Source organism: Pogoniulus pusillus, chromosome 33 (genome assembly GCF_015220805.1).
Source record: "Pogoniulus pusillus isolate bPogPus1 chromosome 33, bPogPus1.pri, whole genome shotgun sequence".
In the NCBI taxonomy this organism is placed as follows: Eukaryota; Metazoa; Chordata; class Aves; order Piciformes; family Lybiidae; genus Pogoniulus; species Pogoniulus pusillus.
The window spans coordinates 13066033-13091266 of record NC_087296.1 but is presented as its reverse complement, the minus strand read 5'-3'; the positions used below and the strand labels follow the sequence as shown (position 1 = coordinate 13091266).

General features: G+C 50.5%; 1 protein-coding gene across 11 annotated transcripts in view; it reads left to right on the top strand.

The window, feature by feature from the left end:
* The window catches only part of PTPRK (protein tyrosine phosphatase receptor type K), a 609180-nt gene that overhangs the window by 27141 nt on the left and 556805 nt on the right, over positions 1–25234 (top strand). The window lies entirely within an intron of this gene.

The window sequence follows — 25234 nt, the reverse complement described above, 5'->3', positions numbered from 1 at the left end:
TACCTGTGCTCCTGAATGCTCTTGGTAGGGACTGTCTCTGGCTGTCATGACACGAGTGGTGGTGTCTCATTCTCCTGCAGCAGCTGTGCCACGTGGTGTGCTGCTGCCAGCTGGCATAGTTTGGGCTTGATGTGATGGAGTCATAAAGGGCATCTGGCCCAAGACTGTGAGTGCATGGGCCATGCTCAGCAGGAGGGGCAGCACAGAATGGCTTAGGTTGGAAGGGATCTTAGACATCATCTGCTCCAGACTCCGTGCCGTGGGCAGGGACAGCTCTTAACAGGGAGGGGGCATCCACAACCTCTCTGGGCAACTCATTTTAGTGCCTCTCCACCCTCATATTGAAGATTTTTTTTATCAAGATCCAGTCCAACCCTGCTCTCCCTCAGCTTCAGACCATTGCCCCTTGTTCTGTCTCTAGACACCCTCCTGATAAGTCCCTCTCCAGCCTTTCTGTAGGATCCCTTCACATATTGGAAGGCAACTCCAGGTCCTCCTGGAGTCTTCTCTTCCCCAGGGTGAATTGACCCCACCTCCCTCAGCCTGTCCCCATAGAGAGGTACTCCAGCTCTTGTGGTCCTCCTCTGGACTTGTGTCCCTGTTATGCTGGGGACACCAGAACTGGAGGCAGGATTTGTGGTGAGGTCTCCTTAGAGCTGAGTAAAGGGGCAGAATCCCCTCTCTCACCCTGCTGGTCACACTGGGCTGTGCTGGTACAGATGGAGTCAGCAGACTGGAGGAAGCTCTTTGTGCCCTTGTGTTCAGTGTTGGTGAAGTATGTCTGGAGTGTTTTGTTGGGTGTTGGGGCTTTTGCACTCTTCCTGTGTTTGCAGAGATGTGGGGAAACTGCAGTGCTGAGAGAAGCTGAAGAGTCTGAGAAGCTGAGATGGTTGGAATCTGGATGGTGTAACCTACTAAGGGGCACCTGGAGGGAGCTGGACTTGTTTGGTCTCAAGCTGAAGAGTAAGGGGATAATCTCAGCAGGAGCTTGCAAGAACTCAGAGAGGCAGTTATGAAGATGACAGAGCTGATCTCTTTAATAGCAGCAAGCACTGCAGCAAGGCCACAAATAATAGCTTGTGAGGCTCAGACTGGGTGCTCTGGAAGATTGCTCATGTGGAGGGAGGTGGTGGAGCAGAACAGACTGCTCCAGGGAATCCCTGTCCGTGCAGCCTTCCAAGTCTCAGCTAGACAGCACCGTGGCTGATGTTAAAGTGTTAGAGACAGTTGTGCTTTGAAGGGGGTGCTTGGCCTAGATGGCCTCCAGAGGTGCCTTACAAGCAGCAAGCAGAGCTGCAGCCTGCAATTTCCTGGAGTCTGGGAACAGGTTGATGCAGTTTGAAACTGCTGCAGCCTGGCAGAGTGGCTGGGTGATCTTTGCTCCAGAGAGACTTTGCCATACCCTTCCTAACCTTTGCTCCTCCTCTGAGCAGGTGGAGGTGTTTGTTTGGTTTTCTCACTGACACATTCCCAGCTAGCCTAGCATCTAACCTCTTCCTAACAGTGTTCACTGCAGGTGAGGAAGGAATTTGCAGAAATACCTAAGCCCTACTTTTTGTCTTCTCTCTGAGGCTGTGAAGTTGTATGGTTCTTAATGCAGACTCTTTCACAAGCTGAAGTGACCCAGCAAGTCAGGCATGAAGACAAGCTAGGGTTTGGGATTGAGCTGCTTGCTTCTGCTGTTCAGTAAGCATAGCTCTAGTGGGAAGAGGGTGTCTGCAAGCTCTTCTGTGTCACTGCCACTCTTCCACAGCAAAGTGTCCTACAGTTGGGTTTGACAACAGCCACTCAGTCCTGTTTAACTCTGGGCTTTATAAGGAGGTCACCAAGTTAGAAGCTGTCTTTCCAAGAACGAGGATCATAGAATTGTTAGGGCTGGAAAGGACTCCAAAGGTCATCTAGCTCCAACCCCCCTGCCATGGGTAGGGACACCTCACACTAGGTTGCTCAAAGCCACATCCAGCCTGGCTTTGACTGCTTCCAGGGATGAGGCTTCAACCACCTCCCTGGACAACCTGTTCCAGTGTCTCATGGTGAAGAACTTCTTCCTAACATCTAGTCCAAATCTACCTACTTCCAGTTCTCTCCATTCCCCCAGTCCTATCACAACCCCAGGCAGTGCTACAGGCTGGGGACTGAGTGGCTGGAGAGCAGCCAGGAGGAAAGGGCCCTGGGGGTACTGATAGATAGTAGGCTAAAGATGAGGCAGCAGTGTGCCCAGGTGGCCAAGAGAGCCAATGGCATCCTGGGCTGCATCAGGAGCAGTGTGGCCAGCAGGACAAGGGAGGTTCTTCTCCCCCTGTACTCAGCACTGCTCAGGCCACACCTTGAATGCTGTGTCCAGTTCTGGGCTCCCCAATTCAAGAGAGATGTTGAGGTGCTGGAAGGTGTCCAGAGAAGGGCAACAAGGCTGGGGAGGGGCCTGGAGCACAGCCCTGTGAGGGGAGGCTGAGGGAGCTGGGGGTGTGCAGCCTGCAGAAGAGGAGGCTCAGGGCAGAGCTCATTGCTGTCTGCAGCTACCTGAAGGGAGGCTGTAGTCAGGTGAGGTTGGGCTCTGCTGCCAGGCAAGCAGCAACAGAAGAAGGGGACACAGCCTCAAGTTGTGCCAGGGGAGGTCTGGGCTGGATGTTAGGAGGAAGTTGTTGTCAGAGAGAGTGATTGGCATTGGAATGGGCTGCCCAGGGAGGTGGTGGAGTCACCATCCCTGGAAGTGTTCAAGAAAAGCCTGGCTGAGGCACTTAGTGCTATGGTCTGGTTGACTGGCTAGGGCTGGGTGCTAGGTTGGAGTGGATGATCTTGGAGGTCTCTTCCAACCAGCTTGATTCTATGATTCTACCCAGTGCTGTGTGTGTGAAGCTTCTTCCTGGCACAGAGGTGTCTGTAGATGCCTGGCTCCATGCTGTGAGTCTCAGTTCTCTGTTTCAAGCTCCTCCATATGTGACAGCGAGGTCACATTCAAATTAAAACCTAATTGAAACCAGCTCAGTTAAATGGTGTTAAACTTCTGCGTGGGTTGCTTTCATTCAGTATTAAAATGACATATTAAAATTCACTTGAGTGTAATTCACCTTAGGAATGGATTAGGGTAAATTGGATTAAAGCAGACTAACTCTAGAAAAAGAAGCTGCACAAGTTTCACAAAGTGAAATAGGTGATGGCTTCAGAGATGCTGCAGACTAATTTCCAGTATGTTGTCTCTGGGCTCATGCTCCTTATTATAATCTTAGTGAAAGAGTGTTTGGGATCCAGCTCTTCCTTGCTCTGCTGGGCATAACCACCAGACAGCTTTTTATAATCCCAGAGCCCTATAATTTCAGTTGGTAAGGACCTTAAGGACAATCAAGTCCGACTGTCAGCCTGAGAGCACCATGGCCATTAAACTGTGATAGTGCTTGAACCCCTCTGGGCATGCTGACTCCAGCACCTCCCTGGGCAGCCTGTGCCAATCCTTGACCACTCTTGCAGCAAAGGCATTTTTCTTCCTCTCCAACCTGACCCTGCCCTGGCACAATTTCTCCTCCTATCACCTGAGACTAAAGAGGAGAGCCCAACCCCTAACTCCCTACAATCTCCTCTCAGGGAGCTGTAAAGGGCAATGAGGTCTCCCCTCAGCCTCCTCCATGCAAAACATCACCAGCTCCTGGAGCTGCTCCTTATAGGACTTGTAATGTGGAGCCTCTGTGTTGCCCTGCTCTGTTGGGAAGCCTCTGTTAGGAGGCAGTTGTTGTCAGAGAGAGTGATTGGCATTGGAATGGGCTGCCCAGGGAGGTGGTGGAGTCACTGTTCCTGGAGGTGTTGAAGCCAATCCTGGCTGGGGCACTTAGTGCCATGGTCTGGTTGATTGGCCAGGGCTGGGTGCTAGGTTGGACTGGATGAGCTTGGAGCTCTCTTCCAGCCTGGTTGATTCTGTGATTCTATAGGACATTGTTGAACCTTCTTCCCGGGTGGGTCAGGGAGGTGCATTTTCAGTGTTCTCCAGCCTGGTTACCCCAGAGGAAGAAAGAGCTGTAACTCAGTTGATAACGTTTTGCTTGTTAGTGTTGAGCTGTGCAGACCTGAGTAGCTTTCAGGCCGTGTTCAGGGTATGAAGAAGGAAATGGGTATGAAGGGCTGGCCCCAGCACAGCGAGAGTCACTTGGCTAAAGGAATGGCTCTAAGGTACATTGGCCAGAGTGTTTGTGCACTGCTTTCACCCAGCCTGGCTTGGCTTTAGCATCAGGAATAATTCAGATGGCTGAGGTCCCTGAGGCCCCTGCTGATGTGTTCTAGGGTGACACAAGGAGTTGTCTTCAGCTGTCTGCTCTGGTAAGCCCCAGCAGAGCTTGACTCCAAAGGGCAGACCACAGCGAGGGCAGCGTGCCCGCTGCTCCCTGGCTGCAGCCGCCAGCCTGCTGCCTCGGAGGTGGCCATGCTGGGCTCTGGCATCCTCAGCTCCCCTTCCCACTTTCTGCGGGCATTGGCTGGGTGCAGGGGGAGTTAACTCCTTCAGCTGCTGTGAGCAACTGCAGTGGGAGCTGGAGCTGGCAGATTCTGGAAGGGAGTAGCTTCAGTCTCCTTGACACTGTGTGCTCTGAAGTCACTGCAGCAGCCTTCTTGCTCCTAGCCCACAGAACAGCACCTCTGTGCAGGCTGCACTTGGTGTGATGTAGCCTAATATTTGGGAAACAGGGTTCATGCATATTGCCCAAGCCTCTGGAGCTCATGTGTTGGGGACACTTGGAGTCTGGGAGCAGTGGTTTACCAGTTGATGCTGGGTTGAATTCATGGTTAATTGAGTGCCCTTTTTTTTGGGTTGTGAAACTGATAGATAGTAAGCTGAAGATGAGCCAGCAGTGTGCCCAGGTGGCCAAGAGAGCCAATGGCATCCTGGCCTGCATCAGGAACAGTGTGGCCAGTACGACAAGGGAGGTTATTCTGCCCCTGTACTCAGCACTGGTCAGGCCACACCTTGAGTGCTGTGTCCAGTTCTGGGCCCCTCAATTCAAGAAAGATGTTGAGGTGCTGGAACATGTCCAGAGAAGGGCAACAAAGCTGGTGAGGGGCCTGGAGCACAAACCCTATGAGGAGAGGCTGAGGGAGCTGGGCCTGTTTAGCCTGGAGAAGAGGAGGCTCAGGGGTGATCTTATTGCTGTCTACAACTACCTGAAGGGAGGCTGTAGCCAGGTGGGGGGTGGCCTCTTCTCCCAGGCAACCAGCAACAGAACAAGGGGATACAGTCTCAAGTTGTGCCAGGGTAGGTATAGGCTGGATGTTAGGAAGAAGTTCTTCCCAGAGAGAGTGATTGGCATTGGAATGGGCTGCCCAGGGAGGTGGTGGAGGCACTGTCCCTGGGGGTCTTCAAGAAAAGCCTGGATGAGGCACTTAGTGCCATGGTCTGGTTGATTGGATAGGGCTGGGTGCTAGGTTGGACTGGATGAGCTTGGAGGTCTCTTCCAACCTGGTTGATTCTATGATTCTAAGCAGCTTATGTTCCAGAAGTGCAGAGTTTGTGCTTGTAAAGAACTATCAGGTTTTGAGTTTAGTTTCCATCCTTGTCTTAAGTTTAGCTGTGCTTTGTGTACATCTTGAGGTAGTGGCATCTTGCTTCAACTGCCTAGTGTCTGGAAGAGAGAAGGCTCCAGAGAGCCCTAATAGCAGCCTTCCAGTACCTCAAAGGGACAAGAAGGATGGAGAGTGACTGATTACAAAGGCCTGCAGGGACAGGATGAGGGCAATGGCTTCAAACTAGAGCAGATTCAGATTGGGTGTTAAGCTCTTTATTATGAGGATGGTGGAACACTGCAACAGGTTGCCCAGGGAGGTGGTTGAGGCCCCATCCCTGGAGATACCCAAGGTGAGGCTCAACAGGGCTCTGGGCAACCTGATCTAGTTGAGGATGTCCCTGCTGAGTGCAGAGGGGATTGGACTGGATGACATAGGAGGTCCCTTCCAGCCCAGCCCATTCTATGAATTCACTATTTCAGAGAGAAGCTCATTACCCCTTGCCTGAATGGTGCCTGCTAATTAATTCATGGCACTTTTTTTTGTCAGAAGTATTCAATTCTTAACTGTTCTGTGATCTTTAAATCCCACCTTGGTACCGAAACCATGAGCTGTCCCTACAGCAACAGAAGCTTCAGGCTTTGTTTAGCACCAAGTGCTGTGGTGTGTAGACAGTCCAGCATAGATCCAGTGCAAAGCCCTAATATCCAAGCATGTCATTTTCAGAGTCATTAGGCTTGGAGAACACCCATGAGATGGAGCTGGAGGAGGGGAGGTTGGCACTGGAGACTAGGAAGAAATTCTTTGCAGTGAGGGTGGTGAGACACTGGCACAGGTTGCCCAGAGAGGCTGTGGATGCTCCCTCCTTGGAAGTGCTCAAGGCCAGGTTGGATGAGGCCTTGAGCATCCTGATCTAGTGTGAAGTGTCCCTGCCCATGGCAGGAGCTTGGAACTGGATGACCTTGAAGGTTCCTTCCAACCCAAACCATTCTGGAATATGTCACCCAGGGAGGTGGTGGAAGCCTCATCCCTGGAAGTTTTCAAGGTCAGGTTGGATGTGGCTTTGGGCAACCTGATCTAGTGTGGGGTGTCCCTGCCCACTGCCAGGGGATTGGAACTAAACAATCCTTGAGGACCCTTCTATGAACCTCTGATTGTGTGGTGTTCTGCTCTGTCCCTCTCTGTGCCTTGTCCTTGTGCTGTGTTTTTAGTGTGGTGAAGAATTAGATGCACATTCAGGAGAACTTGCACAGGACTTCACAGTATCACAGTATCATCAGGGTTGGAAGAGACCTCACAGATCATCAAGTCCAACCCTTTAGCACAGAGCTCAAGGCCAGACCATGGCACCAAGTGCCACGTCCAGTCCTGCCTTGAACAGCTCCAGGGACGGCGACTCCACCACCTCCCTGGGCAGCCCATTCCAGTGTCCAATGACTCTCTCAGGGAAGAACTTTCTCCTCACCTCCAGCCTAAATCTCCCCTGGCACAGCCTGAGGCTGTGTCCTCTTGTTCTGGTGCTGGCCACCTGAGAGAAGAGAGCAACCTCCTCCTGGCCACAACCTCCCCTCAGGTAGTTGCAGACAGCAATAAGGTCTGCCCTGAGCCTCCTCTTCTCCAGGCTAACCAATCCCAGCTCCCTCAGCCTCTCCTCGTAGGGCTGTGCTCAAGGCCTCTCCCCAGCCTCGTTGCCCTTCTCTGGACACGCTCAAGCATCTCAATGTGCCTCCTAAACTGGGGGGCCCAGAACTGAACACAGCACTCAAGGTGTGGTCTGAGCAGTGCAGAGTGCAGGGGCAGAATGACCTCCCTGCTCCTGCTGGCCACACCATTCCTGATGCAGGCCAGGATGCCTTGCAACCTGTTGTCATAAAGACATATTCTGAAGGCAAATATGTAGTTACTCACACAGTGCTTGCTTTAAAGTGCTGCCTTGAGAAAGAGCAGGGGCTTTAGTTGTGGGGAAAAAAAACACCCATCTCTGCTACTTGTTTGTTGGTAGCATCTCCCGTTGAAGTGTTACTGGAGCTGACCTGCATTTGTTTTGGTAGATCACTCCTGCTGCTTGCCTGTCATTAAAAAATCCAGAGATAATGGTAATTGGAATGCTTTTTGAACGGGAAAACCACAACCTTAATGAGCACGAATTGAAAAACGAGAAGCCAACAAACAGTGGAAGCATCAAAGCAAGGAGGTTGTGTTTAGTAAGGTGGCTGAGTTACTGTTGTGTTCATTGTGGTGGTGTGAATTGTTTTTCCTTCCCCTCCCAATCCACAGTTTAAAAAGGCAGAAGTTAGACAGGGGTCAAATTCTGATCAGATATGTGTGATGCTGCAAGAGACAAGAGAGAAGAACAGCAAAAAAAAAAAAAGGCAGTGGATTATTTGCTGGCCTAGACCTTTGAATCCCATTTTTAAGCACTGGCATTGTTAGGTCTTGCTGCACACACTTGAAACTTCTGGAGTTCCTTGGAATTCCTGGGGAAGTGCTTCACCTCTACAGGATTTTTCTTGCTGCTTCTTTTTAAGTTGACTGTAAAGTTAAGCAGCCCTGTTCAGAGACTATTTCACAGTGTCACAGTATCATCAGGGTTGGAAGAGACCTCACAGATCATCAAGTCCAACCCTTTAGCACAGAGCTCAAGGCCAGACCATGGCACCAAGTGCCACGTCCAGTCCTGCCTTGAACAGCTCCAGGGACGGCGACTCCACCACCTCCCCGGGCAGCCCATTCCAGTGTCCAATGACTCTCTCAGGGAAGAACTTTCTCCTCACCTCCAGCCTAAATCTCCCCTGGCACAGCCTGAGGCTGTGTCCTCTTGTTCTGGTGCTGGCCACCTGAGAGAAGAGAGCAACCTCCTCCTGGCCCAAAACAATAAGTATGGACTTTGTGGTTTCCACTTAAAGCTTCTCATTCCCTAGAATCATAGAATCAGGCAGACTGAAAGGGTCCTCCAAGCTCAGCCAGTCCAACCTAGCACCCAGCCCTGGCAAATCAACCAGACCATGGCACTAAGTGCCCCAGCCAGGATTGGCTTCAACACCTCCAGGGACAGTGACTCCACCACCTCCCTGGGCAGCCCATTCCAATGCCAATCACTCTCTCTGCCAACAACTTCCTCCTAACATCCAGCCTAGACCTGCCCTGGCACAGCTTGAGGCTGTGTGCCCTTGTTCTGTTGCTTGCCCAAGCATCTGCTCCAACCATTCTAGGTGATAGTGGAGTTGAAATGAGCAGGCTCAGCACTCTGGCAAGATGAGTCTTAACACCATCCACACCAGTGGAGGGGACTCCACTGCTTCCCTTGGGAAAGGACTCTGACGTCTGACTATGCTCATGGGCAAACATCTCCTTCTGGAGCCCAATCCCAATTTTTTAGCTGACTGTCTTGAAGGAAACAAAAATCCTGCAGCTTTCAGGTCTGTGTTTGTAAAACAGTTCTGAGTGCAGTGTGTGGGCTTCCAGTGGCTGGTGCAAGCTGATTTGTTCAGCAGCATGTCAGACCCCATCCAACTCCTGTTGCATGTGGGTTTCGTGCAGGATCCAGAGCTCTCCTTGGATCCTGTGGTAGTAATATGTACTGCTTGAATGAGCTGATTAACACTGCTGGCAGTTGAAGGAGCAGGAAAAACCTGAGGAGAAATTATGTTCAAGTGGGTAGCCACTTGCAATATGATACCATTCTTTAAATTCCTCCAGCCAGATTAGTGTGATCTGCTTTATTCTTACAAATGCAGGCCTTGGGGCTTTCTTCCTTGTCAAGTTAGTAGGCTGGAGTCACAGCTGACTGCTGAGCCATATGTGTTATGGATATTGCATACTGCTAGCTCGGAGGAGGAGGAGGAGGAGGGAAGAAATGAGAAGTGTGAGGATTTTTGTTTGCAGGCTAGGTTGATGTAAGCCTCTAATGGAGAGAGAGAGAGGCAATTTTAGAGAGCATTTGGCACTGTTAGCTGAAAAGCCTCAAATCTGCTTATGTTCAGGAAGATTGGTGCTTTATTTCCCTCTGTGTTTCTAGGAACACCTTAATTAAACAGGAACTGCTGAGGCAGTGCTGGGAGGTTGTTACACCTGATTTCAGTGGAGTGCTTGCCTCTTGTCAATTAAACATGGCTTTGCTCTCCCCTTTCCACATGAGATGAGGACCACTTTAGCAGTTACCAGTGAAGTGCATATGTCATAGAATATGATATATGGTGAGAATATGATACCAGGTTGGAAGAGACCTCCAAGCTCATCCAGCCCAATCTATCAACCAGACCATGGCACTAAGTGCCCCAGCCAGGCTTGGCTTCAACACCTCCAGGCACAGCCACTCCACCCCCTCCCTGGGCAGCCCATTCCAATGCCAATCACTCTCTCTGCCAACAACTTCCTTGTAACACCCAGCCTGAACCTGCCCTGGCACAGCTTGAGGCTGTGTCCCCTTGTTCTGTTGCTGCTTGCCTGGCAGCAGAGCCCAACCCCACCTGGCTACAACCTCACTTCAGATAGTTGTAGAGAGCAATGAGGTCTGCCCTGAGCCTCCTCTGCTGCAGGCTGCACACCCCCAGCTCCCTCAGCCTCTCCTCACAGGGCTGTGCTCCAGGCCTCTCCCCAGCTTCATCCCCTTTCTCTGAACATATCATATCATAGAATCCACCAGGTTGGAAGAGACCTCCAAGCTCATCCAGTCCAACCTAGCACTCAGCCCTGGCCAATCAACCAGACCATGGCACTAAGTGCCTCATCCAGTCTTTTCTTGAACACCCCCAGGGACAGTGACTCCACCACCTCCCTGGGCAGCCCATTCCAATGCCAATCACTCTCTCTGAAGAACTTCCTCCCTTTTCTGCATATTTGATTATTATTTCTCTCTTTTTTTTAATGTGTGGAATCCTAGAATGGTTTGGTTTCAAGGGACCTTAAAGATCATTCAATTCCAACCTCACTGCCATGGACAGGAACACCTCCCGCTAGAGGTTGCTCCAAGCCTCATCCAACCTGCCCTTGACCACTTCCAGGGAGGAAAGGGCTCAGTCCATTGCTTCTGATAATGCAAACAGAAGGGAAATGAGGAGAGAAATTGAGTAAAATGAAAGGGTTGTTTTTCCTGCTGCCAAGTTGCAGTCTTGTGGTTCAGAGGCAGCGTTTCTGGCCTTTGTGGAGATGCTCAGCTGCAAGTCGATGGTTGTAGATGTGTGTGGCCTGAGTTATAACTTGGAGCTGATTCTGAAGTGCTTGGTTGGAGGGTCTTTTGCAGCATCTGGAGGCAGGTGTTTGTTGAGGGTCTTGACATCCTCTGAAACAAGCTGCAGCCAGGTAAGGGCTGCCCTGGGGCTGGGGATGTGTGCTTTTCTCTTTCCCTTCCATGTTTCTTTCACCTTCCTGCTCAGCCTGCTCCAAGGGTGGTAATCAGCTTCTCTGTGGAAAGATGCTGGAACTCAGGGAGTTCCACAAGGAAAAACTTTGTTCTCCTGAGGGTGCTGGAGCCCTGGAGCAGGCTGCCCAGAGGGGTTGTGGAGTCTCCTTCTCTGGAGGCTTTGCAGATCCATCTGGATGTGTTCCTGGGTGACCCTGCTCTGACAGGGGGGTTGGACATGATCGCTGGAGGTCACTTCCAACCTCTTCCATTCCATGATTTTGAGCCTGGCTGAAGCTTCTGGCTTGTGAGCTGTGGAGCATTACTCATGGTAGCTTTAGGCTGTCATGGGTTCAGGCTGAACTTTACATACAGGTTTAGTGCTCTGGAAAGCAGAGTGGTTATGGTAATTGCATCTCCGAGACTACCTCCTTTCTAGGAATGGAATGTGAAAGCCAAGGGTGTTTTTTCCTTGTCCACATGCTTGAGTAGGTTTTGCCTGCTGTTTAAAGGACTTAACCCAAGTGTGTTATTAGCATTTGTGAGGTGGCAAGCAGTTTGTCTTTTCCTGGCTTCCATGAAGAAAGGTTAGGAGCCGTTGCCTTGCCAGCTGACCTGAACTGACATTTCCCTGGTGCCTCTCTTCTCCTTTCCTTGGTATGAGCCTGCCTGTTCCTGGTTTGCCAGTCCAGCCTGATAATCCAGCAGGAGACTCTTCCTGGAGGTGCCATGCAGGTGGAAGGGAGGGCCAGGAGCAGTGCTGTGCCAGGGGAAGGTAGCGGGGCCAAGGTGATCCTGGGTGTGTGGGGATGAGCTTGGGAGCTGCAGATCTCTGCCTTTGTGGCTCAGGTGTGTGCAAGTACCTGCACGAAGGGTGGAGGCCCCAGTCAGTGTGACAACAAAGCATCACAGTATGGTGGGGGCTACCTTTAGAGAGCACTCAGTCTAACCCTCCTGCCAAGGCAGGATCACCTAGGGCAGGTCACACAGGAACACACCCAGGTGGGTTTTGAGTCTCTCCAGAGAAGGAGACTCTGCAGTCTCTGTGGGCAACCTGCTCCAGTGCTCTATCACCCTTAAAGAAGTTCCTGCTCATGTTTAGATGGAACTTCTCATGTTTCAGTCTGTGCCTGTTACCCTTTGTCCTGTCACTGGGCACTGCTGAACAAAGCCTGGTCCTGTCCTTCTGACACACACCCTTTGAGTGTTGATCAGCATGGCTGAGATCCCCCTCAGTCTGCTCTTCTCCAGATAAAAAAGCCCCAAATCTCCCAGTCCTCCTGAGAGAGATGTTCCTGTCCCCTCATCATCTTTGTAGCCCTCTGCTGTGCCCTCTCCAACAAGCCTCTGTTCTTGCACTCAGGGTGATGAATGTTAAATCATGCTCCTAGGTATCACAGTATCATCAGGGTTGGAAGAGACCTCACAGATCATCAAGTCCAACCCTTTACCACAGAGCCCAAGGCCAGACCATGGCACCAAGTGCCACGTCCAACCTTGCCTTGAACAGCTCCAGGGACGGCGACTCCACCACCTCCCCGGGCAGCCCATTCCAGTGTCCAATGACTCTCTCAGGGAAGAACTTTCTCCTCACCTCCAGCCTAAATCTCCCCTGGCACAGCCTGAGGCTGTGTCCTCTTGTTCTGGTGCTGGCCACCTGAGAGAAGAGAGCAACCTCCTCCTGGCCACAACCTCCCCTCAGGTAGTTGCAGACAGCAATAAGGTCTCTCCTGAGCCTCCTCTTCTCCAGGCTAAACAATCCCAGCTCCTTCAGCCTCTCCTTGTAGAGCTTGGTCTTCCCTTCATCTGCCATTCTGTTTACTGACAAACTTCCATTTTTCCTCCATGAAACACCAATGAGTAATTTGTTTCAGGGCTTCAGAGTTAAGGCTGTGTGCAGTGCTTCAGCCTGTGTTGGCTGGCGAGGCTGAAGTGCCCACTCCTCCTCCTCTCCACACTTCCAGCTGCAGCTGAGAGGCTGGAAGTGCTCCAGGCTGGTGAAGGAACACAGAATCAACAAGGTTGGAAGAGACCTCATAGATCATCCAGTCCAACCCTTTACCACAGAGCTCACCATTTATTTCATCCTGAAACACTGCCTCCTAGATACACAGAAATAAACTCTGCCCTCCCATCTTCAGCTTGACCAACTCAAATGCCAGTGCTCTCTGTAAGCCTCCCCTGCAAAAACACCTCCAGCTCCTGTGGCCTCTGACACTTTACTGCTACCTGGTTTTAACTGCTCAGGAAGGCTGTGGTATTACCTTCAAGGCTTTTGCATGGTTGTAGTTGTGATGATGATGTTTGGTTGTGTTCCCCTCCCTGTGATCTGCAGTGGTAGAAGGTCAGAATTGGTAATCAAACCTGTGTTCCTTTCTGGCCTCAAAATGAGTGCTTGCCCTGTTGTGAATTATTGATCAGTGGGGCTGTGGATAACTTTTCTTGGCTACCTTGTGGAAGCCTTTTTATGAACTGCTTTCCTGGTTTGCTTTTTTCCTTTGTTGTGGTTTCTTTTTTTAAGCAGTCCTCCTCTAGTGTTAAGGCAAAGAGGGAGGCAGCCTGCTTCTGATGTTACCTAATTTCATGCTGCAAGACTTGAAAAGGGCAAAGCTGCTGAAATAGTTGAAGTGAAACAATTTCCATTTTTTAATCAAAGTAATGCTGAGATCCCTCTGGGGATGGCTTCAGTCCCACCTGGAGGTTTCTGCAGTGATTTCTCTTCAGACATTTGAAACCAGAGAGTACTTCTGTGGCTCTGTGTTTTGCCAGTGTAGGTTTATTACCACCTTTGCTGGGAAGCACTGAAAATGACACCTATTCTAGATAAATCACCCTAATTACATCCTCCCAGCCTAATTATAGGTGCAGTACTATTAGTGGCATTAAAAGATGCAAATGATCAACGTCTATTGTTTGCTGATTTATCCTTAATATTGTGGTTTCAGGGCTCCTGTTTCCTGAACTGTTGGTCCTGACAAGGCTGTGTGAAGCTGCAGTCTGCTTCTTCCAACCACAGCTTCATTTTTGGGGTTCCATATTCCCTTTGTAAATGCAACCAGACTGTAACTAAGGCTTGGACCAGATCTGTGTTGTTCTTGGAGGGGAGGTAGTGTTAGATGATTAAACACCTCGGAGCTTATTAACTGCATGGTACAAAAAGTCTGACTGTTTTGAACCCCAGAGCTTTTTGTCTGTGGTATTCTGGTGTTTTGAAGGGGTTTGAAGTGGCCAAGTAGATACTAATTGGAGTAATTTTGATTGTCCTATTAGCGGGAATACACAGTTAGGGAATGCTGGATACAGCCTCTCGGTGCTGCCAGCAGCAGTACTGCCCATTAATGTGCCACCACATTTGCTTTTAGTGGAGCTGTGGGGGCACTGCTCTTGTTTGGTTTACTCATTTACTGTTTAAACAGAAGAGCTGTTGGCCAGTGGCTGCTGTGGCTTTTGAAATCTGCCTGGTTGAAAATGAGTTGGGATTTAACTTGTGCCACGTTCAGTGCTGACCTGGAGGATGCTCTGGCAGGGAGGGTGGACTGGAGGTGTTCAAGAAATGGGTGTTCCATGGCACTCAGGGATGTGGTTTAGTGCCCATGGTGGGGTGGGGGTGATGGTTTGACTGGGTGAGCTTAGAGGGCTTTTCCAGCAGAAAACAGTTCTGGGTTCCCCTGAAGCTGTTGGAGGGTCTATAGAGGGCTGCTCTTGACTGACCTCACACAGTCTGGATTTTGAACTTCTCATTTCTTTTGCTGACTCCCTTTTACCTGGTGTTTGGTTAGTTTTAGTTTATGGGTTTATTCCCCCTGATTTTGTTTGTTTAATGTAGTTTAAAAAGGATAGGAACAGTTATAAATAAGTTATAAGCAATAAGTGAATCATAGAATGGCTTAGGTTGGAAGGGACCTCAGAGATCATCTACTCCAACCCCCTGCCATGGGCAAAGAAGCCTCTCCACTAGACTTGGCTGCACAAGGCCTTACCCAGTGTGGCCTTGTACACCTCCAGGAAGGAGGCATCCATGACCTCCCTAGGAGATGAAACTTGGCTTGGAGTCCTCTTTTTCAAGCAGTGCATCTGATAAGAACAGTGGAAAAAACAAAGGAATGCAACAGGAATAGAGCAAAAAGAAGTGTTGCATTGGAGGAAATATGGATGATCTGTGGAGGTCCCTTCCAGCCCTCACCACTCTGTGATGTAAATACACAAGCATCTGATTTTGACAGACTGCTCCTAGAAAACATGGTTCTATTTTTGAGACGTGTGGGTTTTTTTTCTTAATCATCTCAATTTCAGCATTGCATGTTCTTATGCCTGAGCCTAGAGTCAGAGGTTGTGCTTCAAGGGCATTTGGAAACAAATCCTTGGACAGAAACTTCCTCCCCCTCTACTCTGCCCTGGTGAGGCCACAGCTGGAATATTGTGTCCAATCCTGGGCACCTCAGGTCTAGAAGGGAACTGCTTGAGACAGTCCAGCATAGAGCCACAAAGCTGCTGCAAGTGGAAGCTCTCCTCTGAGGCCAGGCTGAGGGAGCTGGGGCTGGCAGCAGAGCAGTCTGAGGGCTGCCCTCAGTGCTGTGCTAAGGATGTGCAGGGCAGTGTCAGGAGGAGGCAGCCAGGGGTGGCCAAGGGCAGCACAAGGGGCACTGGGGGCAAGCTGGAGCAGAGGAGGTGCCAGGGGAACAGGAGAGGAAACTTTGTGAGTGTGAGGGTGCTGGAGCCTGGAGCAGGCTGCCAGAGAGGCTGTGGAGTCTCCTGCTCTGGAGACATTCCAAACTCAGCTGGATGTGTTCCTGTGTGACCTGCCCTGGGTGACCCTGCTCTGGCAGGGGGGCTGGACTGGATCTTTCGAGGTCCCTTTCTCAGCCCCTAACATTCTGTGATCTCATTGCAGTCAAGAGAAGTGGGACTGAATTGTCCCCTTTTTTTTGTTGGCTGTATCTAGAAGAAACAGTAGAGAAAAAATAATGCTGTTCTGTACTGTGCAGGCAAAGTAGTGTCTGTAGTGGTGACTTATTCTCATGGTTGAGTCATTCATCTCCAGTTTGCAGTTGTGGAAAATAAAGGGGTTCTCTGGGAGGAGATAAACACAGCTTAGAGAGGTTGCTGTGCTACAGGCTGGGTTTTGGCTGGGGTTCCAGGAGGGACGGAGAGCTGTGTGGTGTCTGAGGTGTTGGTTGAGTTTGATGGTCTGTCCCACACTGGCAGTGGTGTGTTCATGCCATGTTAAAGATGGTTTTGCTCAGCACTGTCTTGAGTCATAGCCCTTGGTTGCTGTTTAGTCCTTATGATGCACACGGATGACTACCTCAGAGTTAGTTAACTCGGTGCTAATTGGAACATTAATTGTTCCACGAGGCAGACTTCTAAGAAAGTGGTATAGGATCAGAGAATTGTCACTGCTGGAAGAGACCTCAAGGATCAGGCAGCTCCAGCCTCCCTGCCATGGGCAGGGACACCTCACACTGGATCAGGCTGGCCAGAGCCTCATCCAGCCTTGCCTTAAACACCTCCAGGGATGAGGCTTCCACTACCTCCGTGGAGAACCTGTGCCAGTGTCTCAGTACCCTGATGGTGAAGAACTTCTTCCTAACATCCAATCTGAATCTACTCACTCCTAGCTTTACTCCATCCCCACCCCATCACTACCTGATACCCTAAAAAGTCACTCCCCGGCTTTCTTGTAGCCCCCTTCAGATACTGGAAGGCCACAATAAGGTTTCCTCAGAACCTTCTCCTCTCCAGACTGAACAGCCCCAACTTTCTCAGCCTGTCCTTACAGCAGAGCAGCTCCAGCCTTCTGATCACCCTCGTGGCCCTTCTCTGGACGCCTTCCAGCCCCTCCAGATCTCTCCTGTCCCAGGGGCTCCAGATCAGGGCACAGTGCTGCAGGTGTTGTCTCAGCAGAGTAGGGTAGAAAGGGAGAATCACTTCCCTCAGCCTGCATCCCTGATCTTTGGAAGTGACTGCAAAGGGGCTGTGAGTACAGCAGTAACCACTTAAAATGCGACATTCTCTGTTAATATTTGGCTACAAATTTACTTCTAGAGGTAAAATTTGAGACCACTCTCAGCTTGAATCTTACTGAAAGGTCCAGGCTGGTTCTAGATCTCATAAGAGTGGAATTTTATGGTGTGTGTGAGGCGTTTAATGCTTCTGGGAGCTCTCAGAATAGCTGCCTGCATTTTCTCCCCCCTCCTGTTTTAATTTTATTGGTCATTAAATTTATGTAGAACATGGAAGGAGGACAGGACCGATAGGATTTACTGGAATGATTGATAACATTCCCGTGGCCATCAATATGAGAGCTGCTGGGTGCTTGATGAAAGGCAGGAGATTTGATGTTATAACTTCCCTGCCTTTAAATAAGGTTTGTGGGCTTTAATGCCTTCTCGCCGAGAATGTCTGCAGCTGAGTAGCAGAATGCACAGCAGATAAAGGGGGAAAAAAAAAAGGAGAAGATAAATCACACTTTACATAACACAGCAGCGTTTTGTAATCTCACACCTTGCAAATGCAAAGTGTCTGTGGTGGAGGTAGCAGCGAAGAGGAAACCGCAGGTGCTCACAAGCTGTGCTTACAAACTGGCTGTGGCATCCAGGGGAATGCCAGTTCTGTTTGGATCACTTCAGAGCAGCTAATTCTGGGGAAGAGGCTGAGACTCTGCTTCACTGCGGTATCTGCAGTGGGAAAGCCTCTGACTGCCAGCAGTGGAGAAGTAATCTTCCTCTTCACTGGCTGCTACACTTTGTCTGTGGAAGAAGCCCTTTAAAAATGTGCTCTTTGTGCTCCTCTTTGATTTTTGTCTCCTTTGACTTCTGCTCTTGCAAGGTAATGGAGGAAAGTTTTCATGTTACCCAATTTCATAACTTTGGAGCAGTAGCATGAAGTCTGAGCACTTCTGCTGTGAGCAGTGGTGAACTCTGACTACACTGCTGCTAAATTTGGGCACAGGTGGGAACTTCGAACTAGTTTAAACGTTTGGCTGTTCCTAACAGCAATTTGTGATGAAACTTGTGTGGTGTTTGCTGTTTCTGGAGTGCTCTAGGTGTTGATGGCTCTTTATTCCCTGGAGGAAAAAAAGTCTGGTTTCCCTTCTCTAGAATGCTCCTGATCTGAGATGTGCACTGTGGAGGTATGAGAGTGTGACATGGTCCATGACTGAGGTTGGGTTAATCCTCAATACCAGCCCAGGCTGAGGGATGATGAGATATGAGAGCAGTCCTGCAGAAAAAGACTTGGGGGTGCTGGGGGGGAAGAAGCTGCACAGGAGCCAGCAATGAGCACTTGCAGCACAGAAGGCCAAGGGCAGCCTGGCTGCATCCAAACAGCACGGCCAGGGATAGGGAGAGGGGATCCTGCCCCTCTGCTCTGGTGAGACCTCACATGGAGTCCATCTTAGGAGACACACAACAGAACAGAGATGTGGACTGCCTGGAGCAGGTCCAGGGGAGGGCCATGAAGATGATTAGAGGACTGCAGCATCTACCCTGTGAAGAAAGGCTGGGAGAGTTGGGGGTGTTCAGCATGGACTGGAGAAGGCTCTGGGAAGACCTTGGAACAGCCTTTCTGGAAGTGAAGGGGTTCTATAGGTGAGCTGGGGAGGGACAAATGTATGTGGTGGCAGGATGAGGGGCAATGGTCAGAAACTGGAGCAGGTTAGATTTAGGTTGAACATTAGGAGGAAGCTCTTCACAATGAGTGGTAAAATACTGGAAGAGGTTGCCCAGAGATAGAATAGAATCAACCAGGTTGGAAGAGACCTCCAAGATTGTCCAGTCCAACCTATAAAGCCTGGATGAGGCACTGACTGCCATGGACTAGTTGACTGGCTAGGGCTGGGTGCTAGGTTGGACTGGATGATCTTGGAGGTCTCTTCCAACCTGGTTGATTCTATGATAATGTGGTAGAGGCCCCATTCTTGGAGACCTGAGCAGCATGATGTAGTTGGAGATGTCCCTGCTGGGTGCAGGGAGGTTGGACGAAATGACCTTTGAGGCTCTCTTTCAACCCCCTGCAATCTGTGAGTCTGCATCTGCTTTAAAAGATGAGAGGAGTGATTTAATTTTCAGATTTCAGTTTCTTTTTTTCTTGTAGATAAAAGCTTTGTAGAAAACCTCTACCTGCCCATGATAAGTAGCAGTTTTAATGGGCAATTGCAAAGCTGGAAATGCAGCAGGTTATGAGCCCTTAATTTACGGTCCAACGTGCAAGCACATACAGAGGGAGTCACAGCAGTCAGCAGAGGAGGTGAAAGTGCCATTTTTCATGGAGGTTGGATCTACAGGACAGCATTAACTTTGTAAACATTTCAGTGAAGGTCAGTGTGAGCCAAGCAGTGATTTATAAGGAGTGGCATAACTTCTTTTGGTCGGCACCCAAAGTAAGGTTTAACTTCCATCCATAATTGCTGATTACTTGGTGGTGTTTCTTCCACTCCCTCCTGGTCCCGCACCCTTCCCCCACCCCTTCCACAAGCATTCCAAAGATAGCCCAGCAATACTCTTGGGTAAAATCAACTTGAAGGCTCTGGAGCTCTGGTTGTAAGGAAGAGATTAGATTTGTTTGGGCAGGAATGCAGAGCTGAGCTGCTCAGAGCCTGGTGTCACACAAGTGCACGTAGATGGCTCTAGCAGACAAAGGGTCACGTTTGATTTTCCACGGGTGGTTGGGATCAGTTCTGTTTCTGGAAGCAGCCTGCATTGGAGCAGAGAAAGGCAGAGAATTTCTGATGCTCTTTTGTAAATTCCCAAAGTTTGGGTTTATAAAATGTATTTATTTATTTAGTGTGTGTGTGTGAGAGTTGCAGATAACTCCTCTTAGTTTCTTTCCCTCCTCTTGGTTTCTTTCCCTCCTCTTGGTTTCTTTCCCTCCTCTTGGTTTCTTTCCCTCCTCTTGGTTTCTTTCCCTCCTCTTGGTTTCTTTCCCTCCTCTTGGTTTCTTTCCCTCCTCTTGGTTTCTTTCCCTCCTCTTGGTTTCTTTCCCTCCTCTTGGTTTCTTTCCCTCCTCTTGGTTTCTTTCCCTCCTCTTGGTTTCTTTCCCTCCTCTTGGTTTCTTTCCCTCCTCTTGGTTTCTTTCCCTCCTCTTGGTTTCTTTCCCTCCTCTTAGTTTCTTTCCCTCCTCTTAGTTTCTTTCCCTCCTCTTAGTTTCTTTCCCTCCTCTTAGTTTCTTTCCCTCCTCTTAGTTTCTTTCCCTCCTCTTAGTTTCTTTCCCTCCTCTTAGTTTCTTTCCCTCCTCTTAGTTTCTTTCCCTCCTCTTAGTTTCTTTCCCTCCTCTTAGTTTCTTTCCCTCCTCTTAGTTTCTTTCCCTCCTCTTAGTTTCTTTCCCTCCTCTTAGTTTCTTTCCCTCCTCTTTTAAACCCAAACCTCTTCTGGGTAGTTTTAGATGCACTAATTATAAATGCAACATTAACTTGAAATGGAACCACAAAAGAAAACGGTTTTGCCAGCTGCTTAAGGAGTGTGATTTCACAGGTGTTGCACAGGTGAATTCTACTTTCTTCCTCTCAGCATAAAATCCTCTGTGGTAGTCAAGAAAGGTAACAGAAGAATTACTGGGGTTTATAGGTAGTGCACACAATTCCTTCTATCAATCTTCTGACTGTCTGAATTTTGATTTCTCTTGGAATTTCCAGCTTCATATATGGAATATTATCAGTTGATTTGGTGTTTTATTTATTTGAAGGCTGGTGCTTGGCTTACTTGCAGGAGCACATCCCCCTGGGAAATAATTAGTGACCTGAGTGCATGATTTCAAAGGACTTGAGGTGAATGCTTTGGTTCTCCAGGCTTGGCACCAAAGCACTTCTTTCTTCTTCAGCCTTTTGAGTGTGGGCCTGAAAGGATTTCTGGTGGTTTCCAGGTGGTCATCTTCCAGCTCTCTGGGGCCTTTCTGAATGGTGGATGGGGAGGACATTACCTGCTGTGGTGAGGTTTAAACTTTGTCAGATGAACTCATGTAGCCATGAAGGTGATTGAAAGCTGTAGAGGTTTTTGGTGTGTGGTATCTCCTGCTGGTAGCATAGGCAGAACCCATGAAGACTGTTTGAGGCCCTTCTCACAGAATCACAGAATGTTAGGAGCTGGAAGGGGCCTTAAAAACCAGTCCAACCCCAGCCAGAGCAGCATCACCTATACCAGATCACATAGTAACACATCCAGGTGGGTTTTGAATGTCTCCTGAGAGGGAGACTCCACAACCCCCCTGGGCAGCCTGTTCCAGGGTTCTGTCAACCTCACAGGGCAAAAATTCCTCCTCATGTTCCCATGGAACTTCCTATGCCTCAGCTTTCACTATTGCTTCTTGTGCTGGCATTGAGCATCACCCAGCAGAGCCTGGCTCCAGCCTTCTGACACTCACCTTTACATCTTTATCAGCATGAATGAAAGCAATCCTCAGGATCCTTTTCCCCAGGCTAAAGAGCCACCAGCTTTCTCAGGCTTTCCTCCTAAGGAAGATACTCCATGCCCTTCATCTTTGTGGCTCTGCACTGAACTCCTTCAAGCAGTTCTCTGAGGTCCTTCTTGAACTGAGGGGCTCAGAACTGGACCCAATATTCCAGATGTGGCCTCACCACAGCAGAGTAGAGAGAACCTTTAGGAAGGCATATGGCAAGAAGAGTCAGTGGATGAGTAAGTGTCCAGGTGAGTTCACTCCAACTTACAGAGCTTAGGCTTTAAGCTTGTCATGTAAGGGGACTTTTGTAGTACTTGAGAGTTTGTTTATGGGCACAGACAGAACTGCTTTGCTTCCCATTTCAATAAGCAGTGACCCAGTCTGGGGGCAGTCCTGGGGTCCTGTGCTACATCAAGCTGTTGGGAATTGGCTGGCTTGAGCTTGTCAGGTTTCAGACTCCTTAGGCTCTGTGTATCCTTAGCATGACAGTTTCTCCTCCTGCCTTGACCAAGCTTTTCCCCCCCTTTCTACTTTAAGCAAAAGCAGCTTTAAAATAATAAAAAGAATGTTCAGATTTCCTCAGGTACTTCTGTGAGTCTAGGACTGTTGAATTGGTTTGGTTGGAAAAGCTCTTGGAGAATGGTTGGACCCAATCTCAAACTACCACAGCTGCTGCTAAACCATGTCCCTCAGCACCACCTCCCTGCCTCTTTGAAACACCTCCAGGGATGGGGATTCAACCACCTCCCTGGGCAGCCTGTGCCAGTGCTTGAGAACCCCTTTCAGTGCAGAGTTTTCTTCTAACATCCAACCTAAACCTCCCCTGGTACAACTTGAGACTATTTCCTCTCCTCCTGTCACTTGTTACTAGGGAGAAGGGATGACTCCTCCTTTCAGGCAGTTGGCAAGAACGAGAAGGTCTCCCCTCAGCCTCCTCTTCTCCAGTCTAAACACCCCCAGCTCTGTCATCTGCTCCCCACCACGCCTGTTCTCCAGATCCTCTATCACTTTGTTGTCCTTTGTGCCTGCTCCACCCCATGCCATGGAATCATAGAATCAACCAGTTTGGAAGAGAGCTCCAAGCTCATCCAGTCCAAGCTAGCACCCAGCCCTGGCCAACCAACCTGACCATGGCACTAAGTCCTCCAGCCAGGCTTGGCTTCAACACCTCCAGGGACAGCAACTCCCTGGGCAGCCCATTCCAATGCCAATCACTCTCTCTGCCAACAACTTCCTCCTAACATCCAGCCTAGACCTGCCCTGGCACAGCTTGAGGCTGTGTCCCCTTCTTCTGTTGCTGCTTGCCTGGCAGCAGAGCCCAACCTCACCTGGCTACAGCCTCCCTGCAGGCAGCTGCAGACAGCAATGAGCTCTGCCCTGAGCCTCCTCTTCTGCAGGCTGCACACTCCCAACTCCCTCAGCCTCTCCTCATAGGGTTTGTGTTTCAGGCCTCTCACCAGCTTTGTTGCCCTTCTCTGGACACCTTCCAGCACCTCAACATCTCCCTTCAATGGAGGAGCCCAGAACTGGACACAGCACTCAAGGGGTGGCCTAAGCAGTGCTGCGCACAGGGGCAGAAGAACCTCCCTTGTCCTGCTGCCCACACTGCTCCTGAGCCAGCCCAGGATGCCACTGGCTCTGCTGCTCACCTGGGCACACTGCTGTCTGAACCCAGTTCTGAAGGTGTTGCCTCACCAGTGCTGGGTCCAGGGGGTCGATGTCTGTCTTGCTCCCGAGTGTGCCGTGCGGGTGTTGTTTTTCCCCCACCTCTTCTCGCTCTTGGCTTTGGTTTTATCGCTGCTGAGTCTCTCTCACGACCCTCACCTGCGCATCCTCAGCCTCGGCCGAGCCGGAGCGGGCTGGGCTGCAGGCGGCCAGCAGGTGGCGGTAGAGAACAGGCGCAGGGCGCAGGCATCTGCCCGGCCCTGCCCCGCTCCCCTGGCAGCGGCTGCGGCGCGGTCCCGGGGCCGGAGCCGCTCTTAGGCTGCTGTTTTAGATGGGCGGCTGTGTGAAAGCGACTCCTTTGTTTGTTCTGAGCTAACCCTGAGGAAGAGAGGTGGTACCTGAGCGATGCTGGTGTCTAGCGTTTTGATCAGCCAGCTCTGTTAGGGTGCAGAGCGGTGTGGGTGGGGAGAGGATGGTTTGTTGAGGGCTGTGTGAGCTTTGCCTCCTCTGTCACACCTGGAATTAGAGTCTCATGTGCATCATTTCAGCAGCCACCTCCTTTTCCCACACCTGGGTAGGAATCCATGCATTTGAGGTGGAGAAATGGAGAACCACGAGAAAGGAAGCTCTGTCAGAGAGCTGATCACAGTATCACAGTGTCCCAGTATCATCAGGGCTGGAAGAGACCTCACAGACCATCAAGTCCAACCCTTTAGCACAGAGCTCAAGGCCAGACCATGGCACCAAGTGCCACGTCCAGTCCTGCCTTGAACAGCTCCAGGGACGGCGACTCCACCACCTCCCCGGGCAGCCCATTCCAGTGCCCAATGACTCTCTCAGGGAAGAACTTTCTCCTCACCTCCAGCCTAAATCTCCCCTGGCACAGCCTGAGGCTGTGTCCTCTCGTTCTGGTGCTGGCCACCTGAAAGAAGAGAGCAACCTCCCCCTGGCCACAACCTCCTCTCAGGTAGTTGCAGACAGCAATGAGGTCTGCCCTGAGCCTCCTCTTCTCCAGGCTAACCAATCCCAGCTCCCTCAGCCTCTCCTCGTAGGGCTGTGCTCAAGGCCTCTCCCCAGCCTCATTGCCCTTCTCTGGACACGCTCAAGCATCTCAATGTCCCTCCTAAACTGGGGGGCCCAGAACTGAACACAGCACTCAAGGTGTGGTCTGAGCAGTGCAGAGTACAGGGGCAGAATGACCTCCCTGCTCCTGCTGGCCACACCATTCCTGATGCAGGCCAGGATGCCACTGGCTCTCTTGGCCACCTGGGCACACTGCTGGCTCATGTTCAGGCAGGTATCAATCAGCACCCCCAGATCCCTCTCTGTTTGGCTGCTCTCAGCCACTCTGACCCCAGCCTGTATCTCTGCATGGGGTTGCTGTGGCCAAAGTGCAGCACCCTGCACTTGGAGCTATTGAAGCCATCCCCTTGGACTCTGCCCATCTGTGCAGGTGGTCAAGGTCCTGCTGCAGAGCCCTTCTGCCCTCCAACCCAGCCACATCTGCCCCCAGCTTGGTGTCATCTGCAAACTTGCAGATGGGGCTGAGCCAGGCAGGGATTTGTGTGTAGAAGGGTGACAGTGAACTCCCTCCTCTGCTCCCACTCCTCTCTTCATGCTGTCATGAAAACATACATTGTATTGGACCCATTTTTTAATGGCTGCTGTCTGAGCAGTGCCCCTTGCACCGCCTTGTTCCCAAGCCAGGTGTGCTTGGTAAGGGCCATTTTGCCCAGGGTGGTCACAGCATCACAGAGACATTCAGGTTGGCAAAGCCTCTCAGCATCACCAAGTCCAACCAGGAACCCTACTCTGCAAAGGCTCACCCTAAACCATATCCCCAAACATCACATCCAAACGACTCTTAAACACATCCAGGCTTGGTGACTCCACCTCCTCCCTGGGCAGCTCATTTCCGTGCCTGACCACTCTTGCTGGGGAAAAAATGTTAATGAAACCTCTCCAATGGCAGCTTGAGGCCATTCCCTCTTGTTCTATCACTGTTTATCTGTGAGAAGAGACCAGCACCACCCTCTCCCCAATGTCCTTTGACATAGCTATAGACAGCCATGAGGTCTCTCCTCTGTCTCCTCTGTTTCACACTAACCATCCCCAGCTCCTTCAGTCACTCATAAGATTTATTCTCCAGGCCCTTCCCCAGCTTCCTTGCCCTCCTCTGCACTCAGTCCAGCACCTCCACATCTCTCTTGTAATGAGGTGCTCCGATCTGAACACAACACTCGAGGTGTGGCCCCACCAGCGCTGAGTACCAGGGCACAATTGCCTTCCTCTCCCTGCTGGACACAGCCTTTCTAATCCAGCCAGGATGCCTTTGGCTTTCCTTGCCACCTGGGC